Source organism: Sciurus carolinensis, chromosome 1 (genome assembly GCF_902686445.1).
Source record: "Sciurus carolinensis chromosome 1, mSciCar1.2, whole genome shotgun sequence".
Lineage (NCBI taxonomy): Eukaryota > Metazoa > Chordata > Mammalia > Rodentia > Sciuridae > Sciurus > Sciurus carolinensis.
In genome coordinates this window covers 202,372,952-202,393,877 of record NC_062213.1, presented here as the reverse complement: position 1 = coordinate 202,393,877, position 20,926 = coordinate 202,372,952, and the positions used below count along the sequence as shown (strand labels likewise).

The 20,926-nt window shown below is 48.9% G+C and overlaps 1 protein-coding gene and 1 non-coding gene across 3 annotated transcripts in view; both read right to left on the bottom strand.

The window, feature by feature from the left end:
* Positions 1 to 20,926, bottom strand: part of Ctnnbip1 (catenin beta interacting protein 1) — a 48,508-nt gene that overhangs the window by 17,723 nt on the left and 9,859 nt on the right. Inside the window, exon 2 of one of the 2 annotated variants that reach the window (XM_047540437.1) lies at positions 4,134 to 4,218. The gene's annotated coding sequence lies outside the window, so the exon portion shown is untranslated. Of the gene's footprint in view, positions 1 to 889; positions 1,035 to 4,133; positions 4,219 to 20,926 lie in introns of those variants that run through there. The other variant, XM_047540445.1, reaches the window with a different exon arrangement.
* Trnav-cac (transfer RNA valine (anticodon CAC)) lies at positions 15,698 to 15,771 on the bottom strand. The gene has a single exon. It is a non-coding gene; the product is annotated as a tRNA-Val (tRNA).

The window sequence follows — 20,926 nt, the reverse complement described above, 5'->3', positions numbered from 1 at the left end:
TCCCCGCTGACCTCTGCTTCTTTCTGGGGCCGCTTCGCAGCTCTGGCCTCCTCATGACCACCCCACTTCCTTTCTTGCCCTTTTACCTGCACAGCATCCGCAATGATCTTCTAAGAAGACTAGAACAGATGACATCACTCCCTACCTAAACCTGCCTAAGGATACTTGTCACAGGACTGGCATAGTCAGCCCTGGCCTGCTCCAGCCTGTCTCTCCCATCCTCCTGGGCCAGCCTTTGCAGGGGGTGTCCCTTTGGCCTGGAACTGGCTTCTGATCACCCTTCATCTCAGTTTAGAGACATCTTTTCAGGGAAGCATCTGACAGTAAATGCAAGCTGGCTCTGTGCCACTACCCCAGTCCCTCCTGGTTGTATAGCCCTGTCCATCCCGATTTCCTCAGAGAGCCCTGTTAGAGTTCCTGCTTACTGTCTCTCCTTTGCCCTGCTGGAAGGCCAGGGCTGTGTCTACTTCACTCAACTGTAGTCACCGTACATGCTCCTGGTTGGATGAATAAGGAGACAGACAGCCTGTGGTGACTAAGCTTCCCTCTCCTGACAATACACACATTGATTTGGGGCCAAATGTCATTGTATTAAAAGTACCTAGGGTGGTTGGACATGATGGTGCACACTTATAATCCCAGTGGCTGGGGAGGCTGGGGCAGGAGGATTGCAAGTTCAAAGCTAGCCTCAGCAACTTAGTGAGGCCTTAAGCAACTTAGCGAGACCCTGAATGAAAATAAAACATAAAAAGGGCTGGAGATGTGACTCAGGGGTTAAGCGCTTCAGGGTTCAATCCCCAGTACTGGGGGAAAAAAAAGTACCCAAACCAGTCTTCATAAACAAATGTAGCTTTTCCAAAGACACTTGTTTCCAAAGGACTCTGTGTACCTGAGCTAGTGTGTTCTCCAGAAGACATCCGAAACGCTCCATTCAAAGCCTTCGACCTGGGAGTCAGAACTCCTAGGAGTAAAAACCTTCCAATTCTGTCCTGTGCTCAAGGGCTAGTTACTCTCCTTTGTAAAAAGACAATGGGTGTAAGGGACCAGCCACTAGGTGTCGCCATACAAAAGCACACCAGAGATGCTGCGCATCCTGGACACTAGCAGAGTGCTGCCCGCCGCGGACTTCTTCCACAGCCAAGCAGGTCGCCACTGTTGAAGCTGCCTTATTCCAAATCCACTTTCACAAACCACACTCCAGCCGCTGAGTGAGGCAGTAGGATCACAAGTGCCAGGTCAGTATCAGTAACTTAGCAAGACCCTGTATCAAAATAAGAAAGAAAAGGGGCTGGGGTGTAGCTCAGTGGTAGAGCACCCCTGGGTTGGGTCCTTTGGTACCCCGGTACCAAAAAATAAAACAAAAGAGTAAGTAAAAAGGGCTGGGGTGTAGCTCAGTGGTAGAGCACCCTTTAGTTCAATCCCTAGTACTACCAAAAAAAAAAAAAAAAAGGAAAAAAGGAAAGAAAGAATTAAAAAGAAAGGAAAAGAAAACACACACATACAAACAAAAACAGTCCTGGGTCCCTAGAGAAGACCTAGCACTCAGGAAGGCCTAGCCAGGAATGCTGGTTTGTGCTGCCACCTCCTCAGGACCCAAGTCCAGGCGCTTGGCCGGAGCTCACTAGAGGAATCTGATCTGCATCACAAGATCATTTCACCTGGGCCCACACCACAGACTCTGCTCGTCCTGACAACCCTACTCCACACTGGTTCAGACTGGTATCATCCTGCCTTCCCTGTGGTGGCAGACTTGCTGTCCCTGGGGACATCTTACACTGCTTGCCCATCCATGGGTCAAGGGTGTCACGGGTCTGCCTGGCTCTGTGCAGCCAGGTTACTCCTAATTCAAATGCTTCTCTGGCAGAGGCTCTATTTAAAATTTTTCACCTTCTTTATTGGTGTCTGTTTAAATTTATGTATGTATGTATGTATGTATGTATGTATGTATGTATGTATGTTGGCAGTACTGGGGACTGAAGCCACGCAAGGCAAATGTTCTACTTCTGACCTACATCTCAGCATTCCCTCTTTAAAAAAATTTTATTTTGAGACAGGGTCTCACTAAGTTGCTGAGGCTGACCTTGAACTTGTGATCCTCCTGCCTCAGCCTCCCAAGTTGCTGGGTTTAGAGGTGTGCTCTAAGACCATGCCATGCCTAGCTTGAGACAGTTTCTTAAACTGACTCTTCTTGCTTGAGGAAAACTCCTGAGCTGTCATTTCTACAAATTCTGGTAATCTAGTGTTTTTTCAAGCTCTGCTTTGAACTGATTCTGCCCTGCCACCTGACAGGGTGGAACGCCCAGGGCTGGATCTGGGGCAGGACCCGCCCTTCGTGCTCCAGTCCAAATGCTCTAGAACCATCATGACTGGCTGCCACGATTCTGTCCTAATTTGCAGTAGGCATCAAGGTGAGAAAATTAATAATTCAAGAGAACATACCCTAATTAACTCAAACAGACATGGCAGACGCTGGAGAGCTCACCACAGCACACTGCAATGTGTTTGGGTTTGTTCCCTATCCAAGTAAGTATGATATTAAATTTTCATCACAATTCTGACAAGTATTAGATTAAGTTCACTTGAGAATCCTTTTTTTCCCCTGTAGGGATCAAGAATTGGTCTCCATTAAAATGTGCTCCATTAAAATAAGCTCGAACTGCACCTAATTTAGATATACATTTTATCTGGTCCTCAGACCTAAGAACCAAAAGTAATGTTTCTCAGTTATGGTCTCAGCTATCCCTATAAACATTAAGCTGCCTAAAATTGGGCAGGCACTTCCCTTCCAAATTCTAAGAAAATGTCTTAGGATTGTGCACTGTTAGCTGCACACGTCAGAGACGAACCAATAAAGGAAAACTGAAAGAAGCAACAGGCAGCTGTCAATTATGCAAACGAATGGGGAAAGGAGAGACCTGTGGGTACCCACTGTGGGTTGTAACTGCACTTTATGCCAGAAGTGGGTGCCACTCCATGAAGTTACACAAGCACACAGGTGCATACACTCGCCTTAGACCCAGAGGCCACACGTGCACACACATGCAACCATCAGGGTGGTTCAGAGCCACCTCTCTTTGGAAGGAAGTTTGTTGGCTGGTCAGGAAAGGACAGGAAGGAAGTGGCTCCCAACCATGGTACAGTATCCATACAAATAGACATCTGTGGGGCTCCTGGCCTGAGGGGCCACACAGAAATCTCTGGGAGACACCTGAGGACATGATGCCACACTCCTGACCTGCCTCTGCATGGACCTGTATTGGCTACCATGTGAACTTCAGCTTTTAAGCTCTTGATTTCACTTTAGAAGAAAGAGGAGGTAGAGCAGGAAGCACCCAGAGAACAAGACAAGAATGTTAGGTGCAGCAGCTGGAGGCTTGAGGCTGGGAGGCTGGATAAGTGTGGGGCTCTATCTGGGAAATGTAACCAATTCTGATAAAGAGACTGGAAAGCTAGTCTCCCTTTGACAGGCACAAGTGTCCCTGAATGCAAACAGAGCCACGTGCACTCATTTTTATTTACAAACCTGAAATTAATGCTGTTTGAACGCCCACAGTTATGTAAATTAGAATATTCATTTATTCCCAGGGGTCCTGCATCTGCTAGGAAAATTTCAAGTAAACTCCGCCTGAACCAGACCACAGGGTGGGTCCTTTAGGTGCACATGGCACCTCTGACCTCTGGGTTGCAGCATTTGTCTTTCATTTCATCCATTTTAAAACACATCGCGATAGATTTTTAAAAAGCTTACGCTTTAAAATGTACACGCATTTTCACAAGGTTTATAGAAAAATACAGTATCATCTGTGTGATTCAGAGTTTATAGAAAATATTAATTCAGAGTTTGCACAAGGCTTGGCCTGAGAGAAATCGTCAGCACCACACACCACACCATTCACCCTAAGAGCCCACATGTTGGGGGCTGGGGTCAGCTTAGCGGCAGAGCACAAGCCCAGCACCACAGCACCCAAAATGAAAACGCAGCCCCACAGTTGAAGAAGTGAGCATTGTGGGGACAACGGGGGCGGGAAAGATGAGTTATCCCGGTCAGCCCCTGCTCCTGGTCTCTGAGGCCACCCAGCGCCTCCCAGTACCACCCCAGGGTCACACTGCACAGGCTTCCCCTGGGTCCTTACCTGCCTCTGGAAATTCACTTCAGGCCAACAGGTGCTCAACTGTTAGGGGAAGGCTCTGGCTGGGGAGAAATAGGGAGGTGCCGCCCTGTGGAAAGAGAGCACGGGTCAGGGAGGAGCCAGGGCCAGCGCTGCAGTGGAAGCTAACACACGCCCCAGCGGAGGGAACAGATTGTTGGCGGGAGGCTCACGGCCACGGGCTCTGCCACAGTCCAGAAATACCTGTGTGTCAGGCAAGCCCAGGGAACCTGCTCTAGCACCTCGAGACAGGGTGCTGGGCGGCCGGGCAGGCCTGTCACTTCCGGCCAAAGCAGGTCAGCCAGCTCCACACCACACACCTCCTCCCTGGGTTAGTCACCAATGCTAGAGTCATCAGGGACCAGAATGAATCACTGTGACAGCTGATGGGCAAGTCCTGCACCTGTATAAGGCGACATCCCACCCACCAGGCAGTACTAGTGGCAAGGCACAGATCCCTGCGCTCCAACTACTGTGTGCTCAGCGCACAGCCACAGCCACCTACGCAAACCTCAGCTAGCAGGGTCACGTGTCACACGCACACACGGAGCACGGTCGAGGCTTATGTACAAGACTAGCCTGGCCATGCGTCTACCTGTCCCAACACACCTCTTACAGGATGGAGAGCACCGCCTTCTCATGCCGCCCACACACCTCATCCTTCAGGTCCGCCTCCCAGCTGACCTGGCACAAGTGTGGCCACCAAGGGCCAGGAACAGGGAGCCTCGGCCCCTGCTCCAAGGCACACAGGCCCAGTGAGCCTCCGTACCCCCAGCGCTCAACACTGCTGTGAGAGGTCTGAGGACCAAGGAGAGACCGAGCCGCGCCCTCCAGTCCTCAGTGGCTTCTGCTCAGGCACCTGGGGGGCCGGGGAAGACGTGGTTCCAGAGAAAGTGGTATTTCAAAAGCCTCCCCCTAAAGTCAGGGTCACTCAAAGCCTGAATCTGTTGTGTGTCCCTTCAATGAGTGGATGGCCCTGGATGAAGAGCCATGGCCCATATTGCCACCCCCATCAGACCAGCCCTATGGGAACAGGCCATTTATAGCAATTAATTACTCTTTTATTCCTCCAGATATCAAAGCACTGAAATACCAAGGAACCCTGGGGAACTTTCCACTCAAGTCCCCACACTCCTTCAAAGAGATGAAAAGAGCCTTCTCCTCTCCTGAGGGCTGTAACTGCTCAGCTACCACAGCAGTCCTGAATCCCTCCAGTCTGCAGGGCTCAGGCCCTTCCGAGGAGTATGGAACCCGGCATCCACAACTTTAAGGGAAGGGGCCAAAAGGACAGAACTGTGCGGGGTCCTCAGCCAGATGTTCTATTTGTCATTTATAATCATTTTATAATTGTTTCCAGTTTACAGAGAAGGAAACTGAGGCTTTTGAGGTGCCCGAGGCTCCAGAGCAGGTGAGACAGTAAGCATGCTCTAGGGGCTGGGTCCTGCTTCAGTCCTGCTGTTGCTGAGCAGCTGAGCAGCCAAGTCTGGCTACCTATCACCTGGGCACATCACCATCTGTAAAAGGAGATAGTGATCTGGACCAAGGTCTCCCTGGGAGACAGGTGACGAAGGCTGGCTGCGTGGGCATGAAGCTTGGGTAGTGGAATGGGGCTCCACACTTGGTTTACTGCTATATTGTTACTGCCTCAAAATTCTTATTTATTTTTGAGCAAGGAGCCCTACCCTGGGTCCCAAAATTATATAGCTGGGCTAGAATGAAAAAGGAGGCCATGGTACCCCCAAACAGCCAAAGGCCTCGCAACCTTAAGTAGATGCTGCCTGGGGACTCAAGGGGATTTAGCAAACCACTAGGTACACACAGTCCCATGCCAGGCTCAGGGAGTGAAGACATGAAAGCGGGGCTATGCCGTGGAGCCCGCCTGTCAGGTTGAATGGTTGAAAAAACTGTACCACATAGGCAGAGGAAACAGCACAAATGAGACTCAATAATGCTACTGAGGAGGCTGAGGCAGGATTGCAAGTTCAAGGCCGACCTAAGCAACTTAGGCCCTGGCTCAAAATAAAAAAATTAAAAGGGCTGGGGATGAAGCTCAGTGGCAAAGTGCCCCTGGTTCAATCCCCAGTACCACACACACACACAAAGACACAATAATGAATCAAAATGATGTCAGGGTAAGGCAAACACTCCCAGGGCACAAAGTGCACATCACAGACTGTGTGCCCAGCACAGCAAGTGGCAGAGCAGGGGGTGACCAGCTCTGTGAGAATATGGGGGAGGGACTAGCCACCAGGGCTCAAGGGAGAACTCGCTGGAGCTGTCTTGACGGATGAGCTGGAGTCCTGGTAGAGAGGAAAAGGATGACTTGAGGCACCAAGATGCAACGGGCAACTACTGAGTACCTACCGTATGCCTGGTATCGAGAAGACTCAGGTAGATCCATTTGGGAGAACGACACTAGTCAAGTGGTACCCAGGGCAATGCATCTCAGACTGTGACAAATGACATGGTGGGAAGTGCGAGGTGCTAAGAGCCTGAGCTGCTAGACTGCAGCCACCACTGTGGGGAGGACTCTGCACACGCGGCCCCCAGATCCATGGCCAAACAACAGGCTGGACGGCCAGGACTAAGAAGCCCATGCAGGCTCAGAAGCAGAGCGACGCCAGTGGACTTGTCATTTAGGGAAAGTCGGCCCTACAGTGAGCTGCAAAGGGTCCTGGGGCCTGGATCTCAAGGGGTCGAACAACCAGATTTAGGAAGGGGCAGACTTCCTGGGCAGTACTGGGATGGAGTGAGGGTTTGGGAGAAGAGCCATGTGAGTCAAGGGGAGCCTGGTGAGGGGGCTCCCCAGCAGGAGGGCACCTTCTATAAACATGTGAACAGTGAGGACAGAGTGGCCTGAGCTGTATCAGCAGGATGCGCAAGAGGCCAGGTGAGTACGGAGTACAGAGCGTCTCCAGTGACATCAAGCCCACATCAGGAAGTATCTGAGCAAAGTGGTCTGGGGCGCTCGGTGTGATGCCTGAATGTAAGTGAAGGAGAGCAAGGTGAAGGGACCCCCATGAGAGCTCTCCCAGAGGGGAGAGGGTAGGCTTGCAAGAGGGGACACTGAGGGCAGGGAGGACAGCTGTGTTCCACTGCATACCACCCCCTCCTCAGTGGGGTCCACTGCTCCCAGGCTGTGTCCCCAGCACAGTGCATGATTGCTAATGAGCTCCCGCCCCCAGCCTCAACAGCCAGTGCTACCGAGGTGGCCAGGGAGTGGTGCTTTGACCCTGACCTCCTCTGGCTGATGTCCCTCTCTCTCCCCAGGCTTCTAGTTCTCAGGCCTCCTCACTTCTCAGTGTCCTCCCAGAACTCAGCACCCACCCAGCACTGCCACTGCCTGCCTCCTCTGTCTGTATCCCTAGGGGCAGGGCAGGGGCACAGTTTACCTGTCCTTGTGACTGCCTGGCTACTCTCCCGCATGGAGGTCACTCACTGTGATTAGCCTGAGCCTGGTCTGTAACGGCTCGTGGCAGTTCAGGCTGAGTAGAGGTCACGCCTCAGTTTTGCCTCCTCCAGATAGGGTCAGCAGACAGTGAGGGAGGGGCTTCTCAAGGTCATAACCTCGAAGAAAAGAAGGGAAGAGGGAAGGCTGAAGATGCTGGTGGAAGGGGATCACATCAGAAAGGAAGAGAAGGGCAGGGGCAGAAGAAAGGAGGGCAGGAAGAGGTAGAGGCAGTGTCCAGACAGAAGGGGGAGGACCAGCAAGAGACCTGAGTGGACCCAACAGCAAAGTGCTCATAACTGGGCCTGGAGTCTGGAAAGATCTAACTCAATCTCTCTCTCTCTCTCTTTCTCTCTCTCACATACACACACACCCTATACTGGTGGGGGCCACCTAAGACAAGAATGTCCTCTTCTAAGAACTGCTCCAGGCAAATCTCTCAGTCCATAAATGGCAAGGCATTGATCAGCCTGCCCAGGATCCAAGGAGGGGCCACAGTCACAGACTTCCTCCAGGTCAATGGTGGCCCCTGGGCAAGGGGGCTTGAGGAGGAAGAAGGCAGCACCGCAGAGCCCACTAGGGGGAGGACGACAGGTCCTACTCACTGCTGCCCACCTGCCACCAGTCTGCAGTCCTCCCCTCCAGCCATCCATCAGAAACCAAAAGGAAGATGGGCTGCCTAGAGCTCCTCTCTACAAGCAAATCCAGAACCAGGTGTGTGAGCCATGATCCCATATACTTCCTTCCATCTATAGTTGACCAGAAGGTCCAACTACAGTGTCCTTCCAGTTGCGTCAATCAAAACTTCAAGTGGGCTGGGGCTGGTGGTTAAGTGCTGCTCTAGCATGCAGGGAGCCCTGGGGTTGGCTTCTAGTACCAAAAAAAAGAAAAACCACAAAACAGTGCATAAACCAACACACACACAGGGAGGAATCCTACAAAGCGAGGAGTGAGACGGCTTTGTGCTGGCCTAGTGCGGGGCTCCACAACCAACCACCAGCCAACGGGAAAGGGGCCCTGGGGTTGGCCATTTTCTGCATATGAGACACCACCCTGGCCCCGACACCAGCTGTGTAGGCTTTGGGAAAAGTGTTAATCCATGTCATCAATTTACTAAGTACCTACTACAGACTTACGGGAATACAGAAGTGGAAAAAACTAGTCAAAACTAGTTCTACATACAGCCTAGTGAGAGGGGAGAACAGACAATAAACAAAGAAAAATAAGCAATGAGCAAGTAATAGACATCTAGGCGGGTGACCCAGCTGAGTTGGTGGCAGCGGGCAAGGCAGGTGGAAGGCGGACAAGGAACTCTGTGGTAGGGAAATATGGAGTGGCCGGAGAGAAGCAGCCAAAGCAGGAGAGGGGACGGGGAGTGGATCATCAGGGCTATGGAGGCCTTTGTGAGAACCTGATTTTGGCTTGTGTGAACAAGGCAGCCGCTGGGAGCCTAGAATGGCCTGGTCTGACCTGGGCTGGGAAGGCCACAGGGACAGGAATCCAGGCCAAGCTACCAGTGTCCCAGGATGTGTCCTCAGCAGCAGCAGAGGGTGCATAGCACCTGGGCTGGGGCATATGGCGCAGGCAGCCACGCTGTGGAGGTAGGAGTGAGCGCACGAGGAGCAACTCCAGTTTACTGAAGGTTGCCAATCTGTCAACCAAGACCGGGAATACCCAAGTGGCCTGGGCGTGGTGGGAGGATGAGGAGCTAGGTTTAGTTCCCTTAGAACTTTCCCTCCTCCAAACCTTCCCTTCCTTATCTCTGTGTGTGGGTGACAACGGCACCTGCCTCAAGGTAGGTTGCGGAAAGTAGATGAAATAACATAAAAAAGTACTTGGCACAGTGCCTGGTACACAGCAAGTGCTCAATAAATACCAGTTACTACGACTAATGATAAGAAGGCAACAGGAGATAGAAACAGTTAAGAGTTCAGCCAGATGCAGTGGTGTACACCTGTAATCCCAGCAACTCTGGAGGCTTAAGCAGGAGGATCGTGAGTTCAAAGGCAGCCTCAGCAAATCAGGGAGACCCTAAGCAACTTAGCAAAACCTTGTCTCAAAATAGAGTAAAATATAAAAAAGGGCCAGAGATGTGGCTCAGTGGTAAGTGCCCCTGAGTGCTTGCCCAGCACGTTCAAGGCCCTGGGTTCCATCCCAGCACTGTTGGGGGGTATGGAGAGTTAAAAGGCTTAAATCCCCTCTTCCCTCCAAGTTCACCATCGGTCCCCATCTGGCTCAAAGAACTGAAAGCACACATGCTGCTCCAGTCACAGAGGGATAGCCACATCAGGGTTCTTCAAACTTCAGCCCCATGGACATTTTATTTTATTTGGTTAGTTATTTGGGGGTACTGGGGATTTAACCCAGGGGCAATTTACCACTGAGCCACATACCCAGGCCTTTTTATTTTTTATTTTGAGACAGGGCCTCTCTAAGTTGCTTTTGGCCTTGCTAAATTTTAAATTCCTGAGGCTGGCCTTGAGCTTGCAATCCCCTGTCTCCGCCTTCTGAGCTGCTAGGATTATAGGCATGCACCACCCTGGCCAGCTCCGTGGACACTTTAGACTGAACTGTTCCTTGTTGCAGAGCTGTCCTGAGCATTGTGGAAGGATTAGTAACACCCCTGGGCTCTGCCCACCAGATACCAGGGGCACCTTCATCCAGCTGCAACAATCAGAATCTCCTTCTGACATTGCCACATGTCTCCTGGGAGGCAAAATCACCACCACTAGAGAAGCCTGCTGTAACAAAGCAGCTCACGTGTAAGCTTACCATCCATCATACACTCTTCCAACCCCTCAAATAAAGGAACCATTAGTCTTCACCAGAAATGTCCCCATTAGGTCTCACAGAGGACCTGAGCACAGAGAAGTGACATGATACCTGTGATCACCCAGCTTGTCCAGACTGAGCAGGACATGAACCCAGGTCATGTGGGCAGGCTCTTAACAGTCAGCTCCATTGTTCTCCAGGTAAAAATACACTCAGGGTCAGGGAGAGGGAGGCGGGGCTGAGGGCTGACTTGAAGACCCAGGTGGCACCTGAGGTTCTCCAGCGACATAAAGAAGGGGGACACCAGAGAGAATTTCCACCCTTTCATTCTCAGTAATTAAACTACAACAACCTCCCAGACACACTTCTCAGGCCTCAAGAGCAATGGTCTTAATTAACAAGTTCCACACTGCTGCCTCCTCAGAGCAGAGAAGGGCGCAGGTTCTGGAACGCTGCTCCACGGGCAAGGCAAGAGCAAAACAGCTCTCCTGATGACAAACCCGCTGAGTCGGGGAGACTGCAGGGCACACTGTTCCTGCGGGTGAGTTCGGGATTAGTAATCTGTCCTGAGGCTGCCACCCAAATGCCAATGATCCAAAGCTCCTTCCCACTGCGGGAAGCCAGACGATGTCGCAGAACATGATAATCATTGTTGCTGCACATTTTCCAAGTGCCAGGCATGCAGTCATCCCGTTCAGCACACTGCCTTGTTGTAGCCCTTCCAAGCTGCAAGGTAGGAATTATTCCCACTTTAGATGAGACAACTGAGGTTCAGAGAGGGTAAGTAACTTGTCCAAGGCTGCAGGGCCGATGGGTGGCTAGGCCATGAAAACCCACCCTACAGGAGAAGACAGGCAGGCAAGAAGACAAGCACACCAGCCAGACTCCAACCTGCTTCCAACCACAGGTCAATCAGAAAGTAAGACAAGGCAGCATGACAACCACACACAGCAGCAGGTTCTCATGGGATCCAGAGTGGTGGAGGGAAGCCTGAGAGCACATTATTGGCCAGTAGGGGAAATGTAGTAGGAAGTATCTGAGATGAGATAACTGAATCAATGTTATAAGTGTGAACATTACTTGTGGTTACTTGAAAAATATACTGGTTCTTACAAGACACAGGAGATATTCAAGGATTAAATGTCTCCATGCTTGCAACTTACTTTCAAATGATCTAGAAAAAAAGGTGTGTGTGTAGAGACAGAGGCCTCCCATGGGAGCAAACAGAGCAAACGCTAAACTTGGCAAAGGGAGCAATGGGTATGTGGGTGTCCACTGCACTATTACAATTTCTCCTTAGCCTTGAATGCCAAGTTAATGTTGAGAAAACATCAAGAGGTCACTTGGAAGTGGAAACCACACTAGGTGGCAGAGGGCCTGCCTCTCCTAAGGTCCCTAGCTTGACAGAGCCCTCCCCACAGCCAGGCCTCCTCCTTGGGAGCAGCCATGTACCCACACAGTGGGGCTCTTCTCTCTGGCCACAGGTCTCCGTCTCTAGCATGGGAGCAATTCTGGAACTGCTGACGTCTACCCTCTGCACACTTCCTCCCTCAGAGCCACCCTCCTGTCTCCTTCCCACCAAAACTGCTCATTCTGTTCCAGGTGCAGCACCCTGAAGAAAGTCCCTGGGTGATGTTCTGGCAACATCTGAATCAAATCCATCTGACCTCAAAACAGTCCCACAGGAGCCACGTGTGGTGGCGTATGCCTATAATTCCAGTGACTCGAGAGGCTGAGGCAGGAGGATTGCAAGTCTGAGGCCAGACTCAGCAATTTGGCAAGCAACTTGACCCGGTTTCAAATAAAAGGTGGGGGCGGGGTAGGGACGGCTGGAGATGTGGCTCAGTGGTTAAGCACCCCTGGGTTCAATCCAGGGTACCAATAGGAACAGAGTGCAGCAGCCATGCCCAGCTGTCCTCACTGCCCCAGGGCCCCAGGGCTGAGCATCCTCCTTTCCAAGGGAGCTAAGCAAGCCCTGAAGGACATCAGCAGGTGCTCTACCTCCAGGACAGGCAGGAACCTGCCTAGAAACAGCTTCCCTAGAACAGGAAGTGAGAAGGGCTCTTTCGTTTGGCCCACTGCAGTGGGGGCAGGCGGCGAGTTCTGAACTCACCACCATGGTCCCACCAGAGCTAAGGCTTTTTTTTTTTTGGTACCTGGAATTGAACCCAGTGGGGCATTTTACCACTGAGTTACATCCCCAGCCCTTTTTATTTTTTCTTTTGAGTCAGGGTCTCACTAAGTTGCTGAGGCCTCTAATTTGCAATTTTGCTATTTCAGCTTAGAGGTTCTTGGGATTATGGATATGTGCTACCATGCCCAGCCAAATGAGCAGATTTTTTTTCCCTTCCCCCAAACTCAGGGCCTTAAGCATGCCAGGAAAGTACTTAACCACTGAGCTACACCCCCAGGCCTAAATGAGCAGATTTAAGGAACCAAAGGAAACCCTCCCAGCCATGGGATGTCCTAACCTCTGCCAAAGGATTTAAAGGTCTTAAATGTTTTTTTCTTTTCTTCTTAAAAAAAAAAAAAAAAAAAAAAGTTATATCCCCAGTCCATTTTATTTTTATTTTTGAGACAGTGCCTTACCAAATTGTTTAGGGCCTTGAACTTGTTATCCTCTTGCTTTAATCTGGATTTTTTTTTTTTTTTTTTTTGATACCAGGGATTAAACCCAAGGGTGTTTAACCACTGAGCCACATTCCTAGCCCTTTTTATTTTTTATTTTGAGACGGGGTCTCTCCAGGTTGCTTAGGGCCTTGTTAAATTGTTGAAGCTGGCTTTAAACCTGTGATCCTCCTGCCTCAGCCTCCTGAGTCGCTGGGATTACAGGAGTGTGTGCCACCATGACCAGTCCATGCCTGTTTTATTTCTGAATCTAGAACTGGATGACACTTCATTTCACAAAACAGAATAAGCATTCTGATGGGTTGAGCAGAGTTGAAGGAAGCAATAACAAGACCAAAAAGCAGATTGGTCATTTCATATTTACTCTCCTTATAAGGCAGGGACAGGAGAGAACAATGGAAAATCAACTGATTGGTTAATAGCAGATTGCTTTAGGTTGCCCTTTTTGTATGAAAAGATTAAGGCAGAGAGAACTTCATGATCATGCCATTGAAGCTGGCCTGTTGGGGATCTGGCTGTTATCTCTCTAATCCTGATTTATCAGAAAGTCAGATTAACAGTTTAGTTTCAGGGCTGGGATCATGGCTCAGTGGTAAGAATGCTTGCCTAGTATGTGTGAGGCACTGGGTTTGATTCTCAGCACTGCATATAAATAAATAAATAAAGGTTCATCAACAACAAATAAAAATTTTAAAAACAGTTTAGTTTCAGTTTGGTTTATCATCAAATTTAGCATGAGTGATTCCATTTGTTCTTCCATTTTTATTTTTAATTTTTTTGTGGTACTAGACTCAACCCAGTACCTCACACCTGATAAGCTAGTGCTCTATCACTAAACTATATCCCCAGACCTTTTTTATATTTTATTTTGTGACAGGGTCTTGCTAAATTGCCTAGGATGGCCTTCAATTTATAATCCCCCTGCCTCAGCCTCCAGAGTAGCTAGGATTATAGGTGTATGTCACTCATCCAGCACTGTTTTTTATTTTTTAGCCTTGTCTATTAGGGTTTGGTGCATAAGTCTAGTCCAAAGCAATGACCTTCTGCAATTCTTATTTTTACAAAACCCAGGACCTCACACATGCTAGGCAAACGCTCTATCTCAGAACTGCATCCCCAACCGTTTGTGTATTTATTCATTTGGGAACTGGGGGATTGAACTCAGAAGTGCTTTATCACTGAACCACATCACATCCCCAGTCCTTTTTCTTTTTTCCTTTGAGACAGGGCCTTGCTAAATTGCTTAGGTCCTCACTAAATTACTAAGTCTAGTCTCAAACTTGCAATCCTCCTGACTCAGCATTCCAAATTGCTGGTATTACAGGTGTGTGCCACCAATCCCAATTTATTTACTTATTTTTGATTCCAGAATGGACTCAAATTCCTAAGCTCACAGCCTCCTACCTCAGTCTCCTATGTACCTGGGACTACAGGTGTGTGCCACTGTGCCTGGCTCCTCCTATCATTTACACTTGACACCTCAGATAATCCTAAAATACTGAGGAAACGGAGGAGCCTGTAGGTATATACATAATGTTCATATAACTGGACATGTAAAATACCTGTTTAATTCCTGAAAACATTCATCCTAGTGGGCTGGAGATTAGCTTAGAGGTAGAGTGCTTACCTAGCTAGTTTGCTCAAGGTCCTGAGTTTGATTCCCAGTACTGCAAACAAACAAACAAATAAAACATTTATCTGTGTGATTCTGATCCAATAGGTAGGAAAAATTCCCCAGAACTCTTCTCTCTTCTTGTCCTGAATTGGGTGAAATCCACCTTTTTATACCTAGGGGAGCACCTGGCTGACAGCGCCTCGCAGGTCAGCACAGAACAATGCCAACAGGAAGCAACCGCCGAGCTGAGGAAGTTTCCTGGACTGCACAGAACACTCAGGATCCTAGGTTATGACCCTGGGCTCCACAGCTCTGACCAAGAACAGCAGAGATTTCATCTCACAGTAGGGAAACAGGACAGAAGGAAAGAAAGGCATAGCTGGGCTTCATTTAAAAAGAGATTCTCTTTTCTTTCCAGGGAACAGCTGGAGCCCTGAATCCTGGCCAAGTCAGAGTCTGAGACCTGAAGTCAGGAACCAGCACGCCTACAGAATCCGGCGACGGATCTTCCTCTAATTCAGTCTAACTCAGGACAGTCAGCCTCTGGCAGGCTCCAGGGGGTGGGTAATGCAGAATCCTGAGCCCTGGTCTATTTATAAGTCAATGTAAGGACTGAGTCCTCAGCTTGTTTCTGCACAGGTCTCCCAAACCAAACCAACCATCTCCAGGGTTGTGACCCTGGCAGGAAGCTTCCTGACCAAGGGCATCAAAAGACCATCCTGTGAGCTGGAAAAAGGACTCCCTTTGGTGGGGGCAGAGGGGGGGACTGGGGATTGAACCCAGGGGCACCTTACCCCTGAGTAACAGCTCCAGTCGTTTTTTTTGGGGGGGCGGGGGGTACCAGGGATTGCACTCAGGGGTACTCAACCACTAAGCCACCCACCCAGCCCTATTCTGTAGTTTATTTAGAGACAGGGTCTTACTGAGTTGCTTAGCGCCTCACTGTTGCTGAGGCTGGCTTTGAACTCACGATCTTCCTGTCTCTGCCTCCCGAACCGCTGGGATTATAGGTGTGTACCACTGTGCTGGGTCCGTCTTTTATTTTTCTTTCTTTCCCTTTTTTTTTTTTTTTTTTTTTTTTTTTTTTTGCGGTACTGGGGATTGAACCCAGGGCCTTGTGCATGTGAGGCAAGCACTCTACCAACTGAGCTATATCCCCAGCCCTTATTTTTCATTTTGAGACAGGGTCTTGCTAAGTTGCCCAGGCTGGCCTTGAATTTACAAATCTGCCTCACTGGGATTACAGGTGTGCACCATCTCACCCAGAAAACAAACCCATTGATTTTTAACATTTTGGGTTTTGTTTTTGGCAGTGCTGGGGATCGAACCCAGGTCCTAATGCAAGCTAGGTAAGTGCTCTACTACTGAATTACATCCCCTGCCCTCAAAAGGACCCCTTTTCTCTCTTGTGAGCTATACCATACTATACCATACCAGAAATACTCCCAGTGTGCTGTGGAGCTTAAGTCCCCAAGAGAAAAATCTCAGTTGTGCTTCTGGTCAACTTTAGGCTTGAAGAACCAATTCTAGACCCAATAATCCCAGGACAGGAGCCTGGCCAGGAGTTTGGGTCACCTCCATAGAAGGGGACCAGAATGGAAACCTCATCCCTGGAAGCTCCATCAACCCCGCTATTCACAGCTACATCAACTCTTGCAGGGCCACAATTTAAAATTCTAATTAACCTGGGAAATTTAAAAGTTACAGTTTTGGGGGTTCTTTTCTTTCAAAGAGGAAGTGCAGAGACCAACACAGGAGGAGACTGTGCCAATCTCTCCATTAGCTGCTCTCAGCCCCATTCACTCTGAGCCACAGACATGCTCAGTCACTCTCACTGTCACAGGTAGGTCTGGGCAGGGCCAGTCCAGCTCTCCCAGGACCCCAGGTCGTCCCAGAACACCCCAGGACAGGCTGGCCAGCTCAAGAATCCCCACCCTTTCCAGCTCTTTCCGTTTCCACCCTACCTCCACTGCTTCCTTCTCCTTAATTTTCCTCCCTTAATTGGTTCAACCAGTGAAGCGGCCTGAACAGTTTTGCGGCATCACCTGTGCTTCCCATCTTAAATCAACTGGGTAGCCTACCGGTTGAGAGCTCAGTCACTTAGTCATACCCCAGGCCCCTAAGTGTCCAGCTCTGGGGATGGCTGTCCTCAGACTCAGTTCGGAGCCCCAGAGGTGGCTTCCTGGGTGGAACTCAATGAAGCCAAACTGAAGAAAATAAGTTGTAAGGTGTAAAGCCAAGCCCCTTTCCAATAGGTTCTAACTATACAGGAATGTGCTAATCTGCATAAAAATGCACGTGTGTCTGTTTATGTTGCAAACATACCCAAGTGTGCTACACACGGCAAGGTTTGTCACCACGCACGGTATATGTGCCACACTGATGGTGTGCCTGTAACTGCCCCTGCTCCACTACACAGGCAGCTTTGTGGCTACTCCAAACAAAACATAATCCAAGGAAGGAGGAAGCCTCTCCCTAGGGGTTACTGGGGGCTCAGTTTCCTTCCTCCCCAAGTATTTAACAAGCTGATAATCAAAATACAAAATGTTTTAAACAAAGACACCTTCAGAATCTCCCATGTGTTTATTCCATTAACTTGCTGGGGAAATGGTATCAAGAGGAACATTTCTAGCCAGGCACAGTGGTGCATGCCTGTAATCCTAGTGACTGTGGAGGTTCAGGCAGGAGGATCACAAGTTCAAGGACAGCCTGGGCAATTCAGCAAAACCCTGTCTCAAAATAAAAAATAAAAAGGGCTGGGGATGCAGCAGAGGTAAAGCACCTCCTGTTCAATCCCCAGTACTGGGGGAAATTGAGGAAAAATCTTAATGGGTCACAAGCATCATTCAGTCTGAGGTCATGGAGAGTGTAGGCTACAGTGAGGTGCAGAAGATCAATAGCACTCATTCCAAAAGAGATGAGGAGAGAGCATTTGATACAGCAGGAACGTACCCACATCTCCCAGGAGGGTTTGCTCAAGGTCAGGACCACCATGGGAAAGTTCAGAAGAGTGGACTTAGGAATGGGCTTAGAGGCCATGGGGGTTGGCATCAGGGCTCCGAGAAACTGCTCCATTGCCAATGGGTACAGGCATAAGCATCCAGAACTGGACACACCCTGGTAATCTAGCTCAGGAGCCAAACCCTCATCACCCATTTGTAATGACATCCCTCATTTCCAAAGCCACCAAACCACAGAAGGAGCTGAAGCTCCTGGCAAGCTGGCCCAAGAAGAGCTCCCCTGCCAAAAAGACTCCTGGGTTGAGACCAGGATTCGCACAAGACTGTCACATTTCACAAAATGAAAGCCAGAAGCCTGTGTTCCCAGAAGGCAAGGAGGACCTGCCCTCTTGCAAAACTTAGCTGAGAGTAAAGAGCTTACACCAAGGTTCACTGAGAGACGTTTACTGCCCTTTGCATAACTCTGATGGTATTTCTGAGATGCAAGACTTTGTTTAGGTCCCAGAGAACAAAGCTTCCTGGCAAATTTACTTGGGACACACGATGCAATGTGAAGAAGAACAGACAAACAAAAAAACCTGGCATGAGCACACAGGTAACAGCACACTAGTCCTTGCCTTCTTCTAGAAAGGTCATTTAAATTACTTTTGTTATAAAAACTTCCCTAATCCAAAATAAGATAACACAACGAAAGATATTCCTAAGAGAAAGATGACTGCTGCAAAAGGTGGAAGAAACCGAAATCCAGGCCAATCGCCAGGAGAGCCAGGTGAAAGGCAAAGGGCCTGAGTCAAAGTAAGCTCCAGATGGAGCAAAGTTGTGTTTTCTGTTTTTCCTTTTCCTTGTCTTTTTATTTTTAAAATTTCCAAAGCCTTAAGAAAGCGAAAAGAAGCCAGACACACTAGTGCATGCATGTAATCCCAGCTACTCAGGAGGCCAAGGCAGGAGGCTCTCAAGTTTGAGGCCAGCCTTGGCAACATAGCAAGGCCCTAAGCAATACAGTGAGACCCTGTTTCAAAATAAAAAATAAAAGGGCTGGCGATGTGGCTCAGTGGTATAGCAACCCTGGGTTCAATCCCTAGTACCACCAAAAAAGAAAAGAAAGAAAAGCCCAGAGAATAGTACAATGTACACCCAAATACCTGGCCTCCAGAGTCATTGATAACATTTTGCTATATTTGTCTGATGCCTCTCTGGGGTGGGCGTAAGTGGGTGTATCTGTCTTTCATTCTCTCCCTCCCTCCCTCCCTCCCTTCCTTCTTTAATGGTGCTAGCGGTTCAACCCAAGCCTTGCACTTGCTAAGGAAATGCTCTTCCATTAAGTTACACTCCCAGTCCCTCTTTTTTCCAGAACCATTTGAAGGTAAGTCACAGATATCACAGATATCACGACACTTCGCTAAACAACCTCTTTCAGGATCTCCTAATGCCACTCTCCTAGATACCCACAATCCACAATGCCATTCATTCTCACCCCCAAGGAATTCATTTTTAAATTTTATTTATTTATTTATTTACTTATTTCAGTACTGGGAATTGAAGCCAGGGGCACCCTACTACTAACCTATATTCCCAGTTCTTTTTATTTTTATTTTGAGATAGGGTCTCTCTAAGTTGCTGAATCTGGTCTCAAACTTGGGATCCTCCTGCTTCAGCCTCTCAAATCACTGGGATTACAGACATATACCACCATGCCAAGCTACCCCAAGGTATTTAATAGTGACCTGGTACCATGGTTTCTACACATACCATATCCAAATTTTCCCAATCCTCCCTCTTCAATTTAGCCTTAACTTTTTTTTTTCTCTTCTCCTTTTCTTCCTTTCTTTTTTTTGGGAGCGTGCTAGAGATTGAATGCAGGGGTGCTTAACCACTGAGACATATCCTCAGCCCTTTTTATTTTTTATTGTGAGACAGGGTCTTGCTAAGTTGCTCAGGGCCTTGCTAAATTGCTGAGGCTGGCTTTGAACTTGCAATCCTCCTGCCTCAGCCTCCTGAGTCACTGGGATTACAGGCATGCACCACCGTGCCCAGTTCCTTTACTGGTTTTTAGTGGAGCACCCAATGAAGGATCTCGACTGCGCTGAGTTCCGATGCTCTTTAATCTCCCTGGTCTGGAATGGTTTGTCATCTTTTCTTTGTTTATCACCACATTAACATTTTTGAGAGTTCAGGACCACTGACTTTAGGATTACCCATAATCTAGATTTGTACAGTTGTTACTTAGAATTAATTTAAAACATGTTAGCAAGAAACTACTGTAGCTGACATTATCAGTGTTCCCCTGGAGGTGCATAAGGCCAGCTTGCCCCAATTTTGGATCCAATCTTGGTTTTGGATCAGTTTTAAACTTATAAAGTGTGAATATGTGTTAAGAAAATACAGGAAAAGTGGGAGAAAATTGTATGAATTTAAACCTATAAGTCATAAAAGATTTACAAAATCTAGTTACATTAAAATCAAAACTCTGGGGGCCAGGGACACAGCTCAGTGGCACAGAATTTGCCTAGCACGCATGAAGTCCTGAGTTCGAGTCCCAGCACTGCAAAAATATGTGCAGCTTAGTGGTACACAGACCATGGGATTCCAGCAGCAGGAAACATGTGGGTTGTATTCTTGGGCTATACACGGGCCCTGGGTTTGATCCCCAGCATGATAAAAAACAAACAAAACAAAAGACATGGAAGACCTTTAAGAGTGGTCACGGGGGGGGAGAGGAACTATGTGGCTATGAATTCAGGGCGGGAGGAAGTTTTAGTTTTTACCATGTAACCCTCTCAATTCTGCACTATTAACTACTCAAAAAGAATGAACATTTCTTTAAAGGAAGTGGAATGGGGTCAGAAGATCAGAATAAAAGAACAGTTCCTGTGTGGTTCCGGCGGGACAGGGCCATGTCTGATGTAGAGAATTGTCTCCACCTTCACCACTTATGGGCTTGAGATTGGTGATGAAGAGCACGTAACCTCCATCCAAAGCAGAGGAAGGCAGAGGGGTGCCCATGATCTCTCCGGCGGCAGCAGCACCCACCACCCCAGGAGGGAGAAGGAGACGGAGATTCAGCCGTTTCCAGCTGACTGGCTTCACTGTGCCAGGCACATGCTCCGGAAGGCTGCTCCAGGCAGGAGGCTGCCTGAGGGTCTAGAGGGACACCTTACAGAGGGTTTGTTAGAACCCCACCATGCCCTCCGAAGAGTCAGAGGCACCCTATCTTCCTGCAACCCCAGCAACTGGCCAGAGGAAGGCCATGCGCTGCAGGGCTGTGCAAAGCGCCAGTGGTACTGACAGGGGAACGGGAGCCTTTTCCTCAGGTTTCGGAAGGCCAGGAGGGAACACAAGATCAGGAACCAGCTCC